The sequence below is a fragment of the Euprymna scolopes genome, chromosome 18 (genome assembly GCF_053919585.1).
Source record: "Euprymna scolopes isolate OS-2025 chromosome 18, ASM5391958v1, whole genome shotgun sequence".
In the NCBI taxonomy this organism is placed as follows: Eukaryota; Metazoa; Mollusca; class Cephalopoda; order Sepiida; family Sepiolidae; genus Euprymna; species Euprymna scolopes.
Window position 1 is genome coordinate 23,596,771 of NC_136499.1, and position 14,093 is coordinate 23,610,863.

The window sequence follows — 14,093 nt, forward strand, 5'->3', positions numbered from 1 at the left end:
CTTGCCCTCTTTTGGTTTAAAAAAAAAAATCGTATTTATAGGAATTAAAATTTCTTGTCATACCAAGAAAACCACTGTGTTAGCTGATGCATTGTTCAAGTATATTTTAATATCAGAAAGGAAAATAATTTTATCTTGCTTAATTTGACTAATTAGTCTCGCCTTCATCCAATTTATCAGTTGTTGGTAATTTCTATGAAATTTTCAAAAAATACGTAACTCCATATTTTGAATAAAGTTTGAGAAAAGTTAAATTTCTTCCAACCCGTTTTACCTTTCAAAACGGAAAGTGACCTGCAAACCATTCAACCATCAATAGGTCAAAAAGACAAAATTACCCCCCCCCCCTCCATTCATCCTCCGTCTTCGTCAACAAATTTTTTCTTTACTTTCTGTTCTTGCATCATTCTAAATAATAATAAAAAAAAAAGATGGGGGGGGGGGAGAAGTAATTTATTTTTAAAGAAAATACATTCTTTGAAAAAAAATATTTTCTTGTATTTTTGAGTAAGTTTTCTGATTCGATAAATTATTTAGTCTTCAGTATTTTTATGGATTTTATCTGGTTGCCACTTTTGTAAGCTAAAATCGCCTTTCACTCTCTATCTTCATATGCTCTTTTCTTTTAACTCTTCCTTTATTTTTCCATGTTGTTTTCTCCCCCCCCCCCGTGCCTCTCGTCTCCACTCTGTATGACTCTCTGCGCGTCTCGTTTGTTCCTCTGTGCGTCTACTCTTTCTCTCTCCCTGTGCGTCTCGTCTCTCTCAATCTCTCCCTTCCCCTCTCTCTCTCTCCCTCTCTCTCTCCCTCTCTCTCTCCCTCTCTCTCTCTCCCTCTCTCTCTCCCTCTCTCTCTCCCCGTCTCTCTCTCCCCGTCTCTCTCTCCCCGTCTCTCTTTCTCCCCGTCTCTCTCTCCCCCCCCATCTCTCTCTCTCCCCCCGTCTCTCTCTCCCCCCGTCTCTCTCTCTCCCCCCGTCTCTCTCTCTCCCCCCGTCTCTCTCTCTCTCCCCGTCTCTCTCTCTCCCCGTCTCTCTCTCTCCCCCGTCTCTCTCTCTCCCCCGTCTCTCTCTCTCCCCCGTCTCTCTCTCCCCCCCCCCCCGTCTCTCTCCCCCCCCCCGTCTCTCTCTCCCCCCCCGTCTCTCTCTTCCCCCGTCTCTCTCTTCCCCCGTCTCTCTCTTCCCCCGTCTCTCTCTTCCCCCGTCTCTCTCTTCCCCCGTCTCTCTCTTCCCCCGTCTCTCTCTTCCCCCGTCTCTCTCTTTCCCCGTCTCTCTCTTTCCCCGTCTCTCTCTTTCCCCGTCTCTCTCTTTCCCCGTCTCTCTCTTTCCCCGTCTCTCTCTTTCCCCGTCTCTCTCTTCCCCCGTCTCTCTCTTCCCCCGTCTCTCTCTCCCCCCGTCTCTCTCTCTCAGTCTCTCTCTCTCCCCCTGTGCGTCTCGTCTCTCTCAATCTCTCTCTCTCTCAATCTCTCTCTCTCTCAATCTCTCTCTCTCAATCTCTCTCTCTCAATCTCTCTCTCTCTCAATCTCTCTCTCTCCCCCTCTCTCTCTCTCCCCCTCTCTCTCTCTCCCCCTCTCTCTCTCTCCCCCTCTCTCTCTCCCCCTCAATCTCTCTCCCCCTCAATCTCTCTCTCTCTCTCCCTCAATCTCTCTCTCTCTCTCCCTCAATCTCTCTCTCTCTCTCCCTCAATCTCTCTCTCTCTCTCCCTCAATCTCTCTCTCTCTCCCTCAATCTCTCTCTCTCCCTCAATCTCTCTCTCTCCCTCAATCTCTCTCTCTCTCCCTCAATCTCTCTCTCTCTCCCTCAATCTCTCTCTCTCTCCCTCAATCTCTCTCTCTCTCCCTCAATCTCTCTCTCTCTCCCTCAATCTCTCTCTCTCTCCCTCAATCTCTCTCTCTCTCCCTCAATCTCTCTCTCTCTCCCTCAATCTCTCTCTCTCTCCCTCAATCTCTCTCTCTCTCCCTCAATCTCTCTCTCTCTCCCTCCCTCAATCTCTCTCTCTCTCCCTCCCTCAATCTCTCTCTCTCTCCCTCCCTCAATCTCTCTCTCTCTCCCTCCCTCAATCTCTCTCTCTCTCCCTCAATCTCTCTCTCTCTCCCTCAATCTCTCTCTCTCTCCCTCAATCTCTCTCTCTCTCCCTCAATCTCTCTCTCTCTCCCTCAATCTCTTTCTCTCTCTCCCTCAATCTCTCTCTCTCTTTCTCCCTGTGCATCTCGTCTCTCTCTCTCTCCCTGTGTACTTCTCACCTCCCTCTCTCTCTCTCTCTCTCTCTCTCTCTCTCTCTGTACTTCTCACCTCTCTCTCTCTCTCTCTCTCTCTCTCTCTCTCTCTCTCTGTACTTCTCACCTCTCTCTCTCTGTACTTCTCACCTCTCTCTCTCTGTACTTCTCACTTCCCTCTCTCTGTACTTCTCACTTCCCTCTCTCTGTACTTCTCACTTCCCTCTCTCTGTACTTCTCACTTCCCTCTCTCTGTACTTCTCACCTCCCTCTCTCTGTACTTCTCACCTCCCTCTCTCTGTACTTCTCACCTCCCTCTCTCTCTCTCTGTACTTCTCACCTTCCTCTCTCTCTCTCTGTACTTCTCACCTCCCTCTCTCTCTCTCTGTACTTCTCACCTCCCTCTCTCTCTCTCTGTACTTCTCACCTCCCTCTCTCTCTCTCTGTACTTCTCACCTCCCTCTCTCTCTCTCTGTACTTCTCACCTCCCTCTCTCTCTCTCTGTACTTCTCACCTCCCTCTCTCTCTCTCTGTACTTCTCACCTCCCTCTCTCTCTCTCTGTACTTCTCACCTCCCTCTCTCTCTCTCTGTACTTCTCACCTCCCTCTCTCTCTCTCTGTACTTCTCACCTCCCTCTCTCTCTCTCTGTACTTCTCACCTCCCTCTCTCTCTCTCTGTACTTCTCACCTCCCTCTCTCTCTCTCTGTACTTCTCACCTCCCTCTCTCTCTCTGTACTTCTCACCTCCCTCTCTCTCTCTGTTTCTCACCTCCCTCTCTCTCTGTACTTCTCACCTCCCTCTCTCTCTGTACTTCTCACCTCCCTCTCTCTCTGTACTTCTCACCTCCCTCTCTCTCTCTACTTCTCACCTCCCTCTCTCTCTCTACTTCTCATCTCCCTCTCTCTCACTCTCTCTCTCTGTACTTCTCACCTCCCTCTCTCTCACTCTCTGTACTTCTCACCCCCCTCTCTGTTTTTCGCCTGTTTCTAGTCTCTCTAGTCTTTCTTTGTCTCTCTCCGTGCACCGAAGTATTTTTGTTTCAATTTCATGACATTAAAAAGAAATGCAAAAACCTTTTAAGCCACAACAGCATGAATCCAGAAGCCACTTTTAGTGAAGAAATTAGAGACTCATTTAAGGGCATAAAACCAAAAAGAATGTGTAAAAGGTTTAAAATTCCATTTCCATGATCAGTTTTTTTCCCCTAGGACTGCGGAACACAATACTGCAGAGCTACTTCCTAGCTGACTATAGCATGATCGTTTTCAAGTTCAATGTGAACAATTTCCTGTTCAGCCGTCCTCTTAAATGAACAAACACTAAGCAAGTCCCACCATTACTGATAATCATGGTGTTATGTTACCTTACACTCATCAAGCCTTATCCTCGAGTGGCCTTTGTGCCTTGATAAGCTGTAAAAAAGTTTCTATATTTAATGGTGAAAAAAAAATATCTGCCCTCTTTTCGAGGAAACCTTGCTTTAGTCAAAGGAAGTCAGCATTTATCTGAATAATTTATCGATTCTAATCTTATGATTTCAATGTCATGAATACCAATTTTTTTTTTCAATTGATCTTTCACCAATTGTTTGCAACTAATATTCATGATTCAGACTTTGACACCAGAATTGTGACAATTGATCATAACAGAACAGAACTCTAATGAAGCTCATTAATATGCACAAAGTTGGAAACGCACTTTTTCGAAAGTGTTAATAAATCTTTGAATTAATAAAGGCTAAAAAAATTTTTTAAATAAGTAAATATGAAGAAAAAAGAATATGAATTTCTTTTATGCATGGTATTAAAAGAAAAACAAAAAAAATCATGCACCATCCGACAACAATCTATCTAGTTCAAAGTTTTCTTTTTAAATTACAGTATATGTTTTCTACAATATAAATCTCATCTGTCTGTTTAAATGTTTGTATGTCTGCCTAAAACTTTCAGAGGCAACGGATTTTAACGAGATCGGAATGGTTTTGAAGTTCGGGCCTTCGGACAACAAATATCGAAAAATTGGCCACAAACATTAATTTCTTCATCCTCAACTGGGTACTTTTCTACGGAAGGGGTCACTTTTTTTGCTGATATTTTCGAAAGTCATCTCCTCTTTTCGATTGACTAGCCTTAATTTAAACCTACGTTACTTCCGGTTTGGTGATGGGGGCAACAGTAAAGTCACGATTTTTTTTTTTTTGTTTTTTTTTTTTTCTCCTTCACAGTACGGGTTCGAGCTTGCCTACTACCACTTTTTTTTGCTCAACGCACATCTCCAAACCCTCGGGCAACGCCGGGCACCCAGGCTAGTCTAATATAAACCTATTGTAAAAAAAAAAAAAAAAATTACTCCTTTCGTCATTCCTTGTTTAAGTCAAAGGAAATAAACCTTCCCCCTTTTCCCTCTCTTTCTATACTGATGAAGAAAGACAATGACGATTGCAACTATAAGATTTAAGATTGGAATAGTCCATTATAAACAAGAATTTGAGGGGTTTATCTTTTTTTATTTATTTATTTTTTAAAGTTATGACGATTTCGAAGTCACTTTTGTTTAGATTCAAACAATCTAACCTGAACTCAACGATTGACTCAGTGTGACGTTTGGTGTCTGTGAATTTGTTCAAAATTATTACAAATTCATACTCATAAGTTTTTGTTAATTCATTTTAAATATTGTTTAATTAGAACTTTAATAATGAAGTAGATATTTATATATCTACATTGGATTATAAATTATTTTTGTTTTATATAATTTAGTTTTGAAAATCTGTTGTATTTCTCTTATAAACAGTTTATATATACATACATATATATATATTTCTACTATTATATAAAAGTCACTTTATGTGTGTGTGTCTGAATTCCTTCCTCAGAGGTTTCGAAATTTTTACAAATTCCACTAAGGTAATTTATATGTTTGGCAGTGTTCTTAGATATGTTTTGTACAGAAATTCATCCGATAAGTAAAAAAAAAATCTATCTTAAAAATAGTTTTTCTCTCTTAGAGATAAAACAATAACTTTTACAGTGGGGTATTTAACGTTACACTGGCAAGGGAGATAATAAAATTTCAGCAAATCATTTCTTCTAAAAAACAAAACAAAAAAAAAACGATTTATTATAATCTGGAGACATAGCTTAGTGGTAGAGCATTCATCTACAGATCGAAGGATCCCCTGTTCAAGCCGATGTGTACTTCACGATTTTTATTTTTTTTTTTTTTTATTAATGCGATCAATTTACAATAAAAGAGGTACCATTTACAATTATTTCTTCATTTGCATATTTTAAAACTAAACATTAATCAGATATGACTTTTCCAGGGCATTCATCGTAAAGCCCAAATATCAGCTGACATGATATTGTAAACAAACATAGACGGAATTCGATGAACGACATTGTCTTTTGTTTTGTTTTGTTTTTTTCAAATTAGTCCACCGAGCAAATTATTCCTCATAATATATAATAATCAATACAGAACTGATTCTATAATGCATACGCAATCTGCATAAAATTAAAATATCATGTTTAAGTGTATTGTATGACTGGGCACACCGGGCAGCCAGCTAGTGTATATATATATATATATATATATATATATATATATATATATATATATATATATATATATATATATATATTACTAGCTGTATATACCCGGCGTTGCCAAGTTGAAGCATATTGGCGGGCGGAGGGTTTGGTCATATACTATTTTAGATATACCAAATATCCTAACTTCTTCCTGTTTTCCTGAAATCATACACAGATACACACACACACACGTTGACACCTATAAACACACACATGCACATGTATGTATATTTGTATGTTAGATATATATTCATAACTGTCTTATGTTCTCTTCCTGTTATTTTTATCCGTTAACATGTCATTTGTTGTCATTAATTCTAATGTTTCTTCTTTTTCAGGTAAGTGTTGCTATGTTACCACACCTGTTGCTTCTGCTGCTGCCGGTAAGTTGTGCATTGATTCAAACTCTTGAAGCGACTCTTCTCTCCTTCCCTTCATCCTCTTATTCTGGTGTCACAGATTAGCTATTTCCTCTTTAAACCGTCTCTTCAAGACGACATTTTAAAGAATGCCTTGTCCTAAAAATGTTCTCTGCTCCATGGAAACCATGCACAATTTCGTCAGTCTTTTTTTTTTTTTTTTTAATTTCAACTGAAGATATTTACTCCATGCGAATTGGAAAGAAATTTTATTTTAAAAATCAACTTTTGACTTCTCTTTCCGTTATTTTGTTTTCTATCTCTCTTTCTCTCTCCGTTGCTCTCCGTCTGCCTCACTCCCCTTTCACGTTGATCTCTATATATATTTCTTCCGTGTCTCTTTTCCTCTTCAGTTGATCTCTCTCTCCTTCCTAATCATAACAAAAACAAAAGCAACAAAATACTTCATTCATGTTAATTTGCTCATAGTTGAAATCATGTTTGACTTGATCCATGCCACATTCATAAAAAAAAAATAAACAAAACACAATAAACACAAACTTGCACAAACGCTGAAATCTACGAACGACCCCCCCCTCCATCCTACAATACTTATATTCAGGTTAATTACTTAGAGATTTGCTTCTTTATTTTTATCATGCGATTTATAACTGAACTTGTAATTTTATACATGAAAAGACAGAAAAATTGACCTGATCTGGCTCAAATTTCTTACAAATTATTTGTGCGTTTAAATAATTCTATTTGATTCAAAAACACCAATTGAACTTTACACATCTGATGTTATCTCCTCATGGTTTTTCTCTAGAGACAATGGATACCTCTGTAAGCAAGAGTTGCAGAATCTCTAACCGCACCTTGCTGAACCAGAATTGCAGAAGTCAAGTGGCAAGATAGGTTTAGGACAACGCTGACAAGATGAACAGAAAGACTATTGTTATTCTGGAATTGTCTTCTTTCGACTACTTGCACAATCAAGGCTTGAAAGTTTAGTCGGCCTGACTATTTAACCTGTACTTGGAGATAGAATATCTCTATCTCGTATACACACAACGGTGGTAAGATTGCTAACTATTATACAAGCGCTCGGGTTTTAAACAACTTAAAACACTGTCTGACTACATTGCAGAGCTATGGTATGCCAAACTAAAGAGCTGTCTGTGGATGATGTAAAGGTCTCTTTTTAGTCTTGAGAAACAATGGCTACCTTCTGTAAGGATATAGGTACATCAATATGCATAAAATAAAATGCTATATTAAAGCATATTTTACAACTGGATAACGCCGGGCACCATACTAGTGTGTGTATATATATATATATATATACTCTAGCAAGAAGACCCGACGTTGCCTGGAATGAGGATCAACGAATGTTTCACCCTCTCATATTTCGTTGTCATTGAAATTGTTAAAATCACTCCTTTTTCAATCAAATCGATTAATTGCCTACTCTAATTGCGGTCCCACTGCAGTGCTTGGAGGGGGAAGCTTCACATGCCTCCTCACAGTAACTTGATCCACAACACATTGTAGTTTATATTGCACTGTAGGGAACCTGCTGTTAATTTTATAAAATTATTTTTTTGCATATAATAACTTGAATTAAAGTTTTAAAATGTAAAAGTCAAGTATCATGCTTTAATTGTGCTCTAAACAGAAACATTTATTTCGAACACGCTTCTGTCATATCAAAGAAACTGTTGAGTTTATATGCCAAACTTTCCTGTTTGTGCTGTAATAAAACTTCTCAAATGCACTGTATAAACAGCATAATATAAGTCTGTATAATTTGGTCAAAATCGCCTGTTCTTTCATCAAATTTTTTTCGATTATCGATACTTATCAAAGACATTTTGATACAAAACTTATCTAAGAACACTGTCAGGCACATGAAGTATATTTATGTGAAATTTTTAAAAAAATCAGCCCAGCCGTTTAAGAGTCCATAGGGAATGAATTCACTCTGTCTCTCTCCCACACACAAAGTTCCTTTTATATAATAGTATTACACAGAAGAATTTCCGCCCCAGGAGAGTTAAAATTAATTCCCCAAACAGAACCATTTTGCAACACTTTTCTGTTCCCTTAGAAAGATTTAAATCAAGATATAATCCTATAAAACCTTATGTGTGGAATCCTTATTCCAATAATAATTAAAATCTATTATGATTTTGATTCTAGACAATGTTTACGATTTAAGCTTAACATGTTCAGAGAATCTTGCTTTATTAGTGTCTAATGGCTATGGATCAAATCTAATACAAATCTGAAATATTTGGCTTTTTAAATGCAATGTTGTGTCCATGTTATGTCTCATAAAAGTCCTTAAAATATTTCTAAAAACAGGAATTTCGGATGTTATTACCACTACGTTTTTTAATCATCTTTTGTCTCTGCATTCGATCTTCTCTTTGGATCCCCTTTCCTGCAAAAATCCCCCTGCCTTAATTTTTTTTTACTTTTTAGAAAACAAGAAAAAGAAATGGTAATCTATGTCGCCTAAAACATGAAATTCATAATATCTGATCACTCATAGATGGATGCTTCATTTTAATAGATTATTATTTACTTGCATTCTAAATTGAACTTTTACAATTTTGTTTAAAAAATTTTTAAATGGGGGATAAAAATAGAAAAGAATTGGAAAAAGAATTGTAGGGGAAGGGGGATGAAAAATATACTGAATTGAATACAAAGTAATAATATATATATATATATACAGATAGAAATAGTTTTTTATCAAGGAATATTTTAATAGTCAGTAACGGTAACGAATTTTACAGCATCGGCATATATAAAACCTACTAATAAGAAACTCTTGTAACTTTATAAAAACGCATGTCCTTCATCTAAAATCTATCATAAAAAATCTGTTATTTCGAGATTAAATAATCTCCTACTCGCAAAGTATTTTTCAACATGAACTTACAAATATGGAACAGCTCTAATGAATGTTTTTCTTCTGTAATGGTAGTTAAAAAAATATATATTAATAAAATAATTTCCTTTCAATAAAATGTATTTCGTTTTGGCTTGTATTGTGGAAAAAAAAATCCTGGTTCTGTTCTATCGTTATTTTCATGCCAAATGTTCGCCTGAGCTTTAATCTATACCCCCTCCTGCTAGACTTTCATAAAAAAGCACTCGTCTAGCTACAACCACTATCAACAATTTCCCCCACTCTATCTGTGCCTAAATCTAAACGCAAATCCCATGAACAAAGCTTCTTTCTTAGAACTGTCTCCCTATAGAACTATTTTTTTTTGTTGGCCTGCTTTCTGACTACAATATGGTCATCTTGAAGTTCAATGTAAACAAATTCTTGAGTCGTCCCCTTGAATAGTCAAACTCTACCCTGTTTCCACTACTAACAATCGCTTTGTTGTCTCATTGACCACCATACATTCATTAACGTTTATCCTCGAGTGGCTTTCAAACCTTGATAAATAGTGACTCCCTTGTAAAAAAAAATGTATTGGAGTAGAAAATCCCGATTATCTAGGGCAAAGTTTCTCAAAGTGAGCTCTGCAGAGCCCTGGGGCTCTGAGTGAGGCTGAGGGGCTCTGGAAACCTTAAGGATGACCAAATGCTTTATATGGAAAAATTAAATGGCTGCAGACATTTAATCACTGATCTCTTTTTACTGGAAAGACATATGATACATAACTACAGATGCAAAGAGATATGATACATAACTACAGGTGTAAAGAGATATGATACATAACTACAGATGCAAAGAGATATGATACATAACTACAGATGCAAAGAGATATGATACATAACTACAGGTGCAAAGAGATATGATACATAACTACAGGTGTAAAGAGATATGATACATAACTACAGATGCAAAGAGATATGATACATAACTACAGATGCAAAGAGATATGATACATAACTACAGGTGCAAAGAGATATGATACATAACTACAGGTGCAAAGAGATATGATACATAACTACAGGTGTAAAGAGATATGATACATAACTACAGATACAAAGAGATATGATACATAACTACAGGTGCAAAGAGATATGATACTTAACTACAGGTGCAAAGAGATATGATACATAACTACAGGTGTAAAGAGATATGATACATAACTACAGGTGTAAAGAGATATGATACATAACTACAGGTGCAAAGAGATATGATACATAACTACAGGTGCAAAGAGATATGATACATAACTACAGGTGCAAAGAGATATGATACATAACAACAGATGAAAAGATATATGATACATAACTACAGGTGTAAAGAGATATGATACATAACTACAGGTGTAAAGAGATATGATACATAACTACAGATGCAAAGAGATATGATACATAACTACAGGTGCAAAGAGATATGATACATAACTACAGGTGTAAAGAGATATGATACATAACTACAGGTGCAAAGAGATATGATACATAACTACAGGTGTAAAGAGATATGATACATAACTACAGATGCAAAGAGATATGATACATAACTACAGGTGCAAAGAGATATGATACATAACTACAGGTGTAAAGAGATATGATACATAACTACAGGTGCAAAGAGATATGATACATAACTACAGATGCAAAGAGATATGATACATAACTACAGGTGCAAAGAGATATGATACATAACTACAGGTGCAAAGAGATATGATACATAACTACAGGTGCAAAGAGATATGATACATAACTACAGGTGTAAAGAGATATGATACATAACTACAGATACAAAGAGATATGATACATAACTACAGGTGCAAAGAGATATGATACATAACTACAGGTGTAAAGAGATATGATACATAACTACAGGTGTAAAGAGATATGATACATAACTACAGGTGTAAAGAGATATGATACATAACTACAGGTGCAAAGAGATATGATACATAACTACAGGTGCAAAGAGATATGATACATAACTACAGGTGCAAAGAGATATGATACATAACAACAGATGAAAAGATATATGATACATAACTACAGGTGTAAAGAGATATGATACATAACTACAGGTGTAAAGAGATATGATACATAACTACAGATGCAAAGAGATATGATACATAACTACAGGTGCAAAGAGATATGATACATAACTACAGGTGTAAAGAGATATGATACATAACTACAGGTGCAAAGAGATATGATACATAACTACAGATGCAAAGAGATATGATACATAACTACAGGTGCAAAGAGATATGATACATAACTACAGGTGCAAAGAGATATGATACATAACTACAGGTGTAAAGAGATATGATACATAACTACAGATACAAAGAGATATGATACATAACTACAGGTGCAAAGAGATATGATACTTAACTACAGGTGCAAAGAGATATGATACATAACTACAGGTGTAAAGAGATATGATACATAACTACAGGTGTAAAGAGATATGATACATAACTACAGGTGCAAAGAGATATGATACATAACTACAGGTGCAAAGAGATATGATACATAACTACAGGTGCAAAGAGATATGATACATAACAACAGATGAAAAGATATATGATACATAACTACAGGTGTAAAGAGATATGATACATAACTACAGGTGTAAAGAGATATGATACATAACTACAGATGCAAAGAGATATGATACATAACTACAGGTGCAAAGAGATATGATACATAACTACAGGTGTAAAGAGATATGATACATAACTACAGGTGCAAAGAGATATGATACATAACTACAGGTGTAAAGAGATATGATACATAACTACAGATGCAAAGAGATATGATACATAACTACAGGTGCAAAGAGATATGATACATAACTACAGGTGCAAAGAGATATGATACATAACTACAGGTGCAAAGAGATATGATACATAACTACAGGTGCAAAGAGATATGATACATAACTACAGGTGCAAAGAGATATGATACATAACTACAGGTGCAAAGAGATATGATACATAACTACAGGTGCAAAGAGATATGATACATAACTACAGGTGCAAAGAGATATGATACATAACTACAGGTGCAAAGAGATATGATACATAACTACAGGTGCAAAGAGATATGATACATAACTACAGGTGCAAAGAGATATGATACATAACTACAGGTGCAAAGAGATATGATACATAACTACAGGTGCAAAGAGATATTATACATAACTACAGGTGTAAAGAGATATGATACATAACTACAGGTGTAAAGAGATATGATACATAACTACAGATGCAAAGAGATATGATACATAACTACAGGTGCAAAGAGATATGATACATTACTACAGATGCAAAGAGATATGATACATAACTACAGGTTCAAAGAGATATGATACATAACTACAGGTGCAAAGAGTTTCAGGATGGTTCATGAAAAAAAAGAAATAATTAATAAAAAATACAAAAATTTTTGATTAACCGAAAACAAAAAAATGGTTATAAACACGAAAATGTAAAATCACGAACAAAACCAATAAACAAGTATAAGTTAAAATTTGAAATTAATGTTTTTCATATTTATTTTAGAAATTATCTTATAAGTGCTCCGTGAAAATCATTTGCTCTGCTCAGAGGCTTCATAGTGTCCTGAAGTTTGGACAACCCTGATCTAGGGAACTTCTGCACTGAATCTGATCGTTGATAATTTTGTTGAGTTAGGTAGGGTAAAAGTGTTGCAGTACATGTAAAACACAAGGATGCGGCAATGTGATGATGGACTGGAGTGTGTTCGACAACGTTTGCTATTAAAAATTCGTTTTAAGTATCTTGTGCAAAGATGGAGAGGCTAGTTGTTGGTGCACTAGCCCACATGTGGCAACAATACTCTGTACACGGGCGAACATGAAATCATTTATTCTTATTCATATTATATTTTTGATATTTGGCTTTGGTGAGACTGGATTTTATTTCATATTTTTATTTATTTTTTTCAAATTGCTTGAATTTTAAAAAAAATTGAGATTCCCCTCTGAATATGAAACTTCTTTTTCTGTCCCCTCCGATAGTTATTTTTAAATATTTCAGAAAAAAAAAAAAAAAAGGAAAATTGAACATTTCTCCAACAACCAAAATGAAACTGAGCTAGAGAGACAAATTTGAGGTGCTTCTTCGTTATTAGAGCGAAAATCGAAAGTAAACATTGAATTTCAATTAAAATCACTGCTATCTATTAAAGTGTCATCCATAAATTAGTAACATATCCAAAAATTACGAAAAACAATAAAGTAGAAAGTTATTAATGAAAATAGTTTTCGAAATAAATTGCACATTATACTTAAATAAACATCATGAAGTCAGGAAAAGTATCTAATGTCCGTCTTGTTACAGTTAATAACGGACATCAATCACGGATTCGTCCAAATATGTTTTTTTTTATTATGTAAAAATGCAGTAACATGACATGTAAGTAAATAACATTGCTTTTAATTGAAATTAACATAAAATTAAGTACATACCACTAGTTTTTTAATGAAAAGTAATCCCCCCCCCGCCACAATTTTTGCTTTAAACGAAGAAACACATAATTCGATACGTTATAATTGCAAAAAATAAGATTTGTACAATAAAATAAATAAAAAAAACTTCAAACTTTTTTTTATATTTCTCTAGAGAGAGAGAAAAAGAGAAAATGTTTGAATGAACTTAAAAATTATGTAATTCTAACTTTTTAAAAGTAATTCTTTCAATTTTGTAAAATAAAATGCATTTTAATATTTTTAGAATATATTTTTTTTTTTTCAGAAAGAAATCCTTTGCAAATAATCTGGTTGCATTCATACCTGTTTTTCTTTTTTTTTTTAATTTTATTTTGTTATATACTTGTCCTACAGAAAAAGAAAATGGTATCTTTTTTTGTTGTTTGTTTTATCCCCCCCCCCCACACACACACACCCTCCCTTCTACTTCCGTTTTGTATCGTTCAGTTAGATGTTGGTCCTTAGA

The 14,093-nt window shown here is 35.8% G+C and overlaps 1 protein-coding gene across 6 annotated transcripts in view; it reads left to right on the forward strand.

The window, feature by feature from the left end:
- LOC145297523 (uncharacterized) overlaps positions 1-14,093 on the forward strand; it is a 609,211-nt gene that overhangs the window by 460,737 nt on the left and 134,381 nt on the right. Inside the window, exon 2 of one of the 6 annotated variants that reach the window (XM_080143439.1) lies at positions 6,145-6,189. The exons of the other annotated variants lie outside the window; for them this stretch is intronic. The gene's annotated coding sequence lies outside the window, so the exon portion shown is untranslated. The remainder of the gene's footprint in view (positions 1-6,144; positions 6,190-14,093) is intronic. 6 annotated transcript variants of the gene reach the window in all.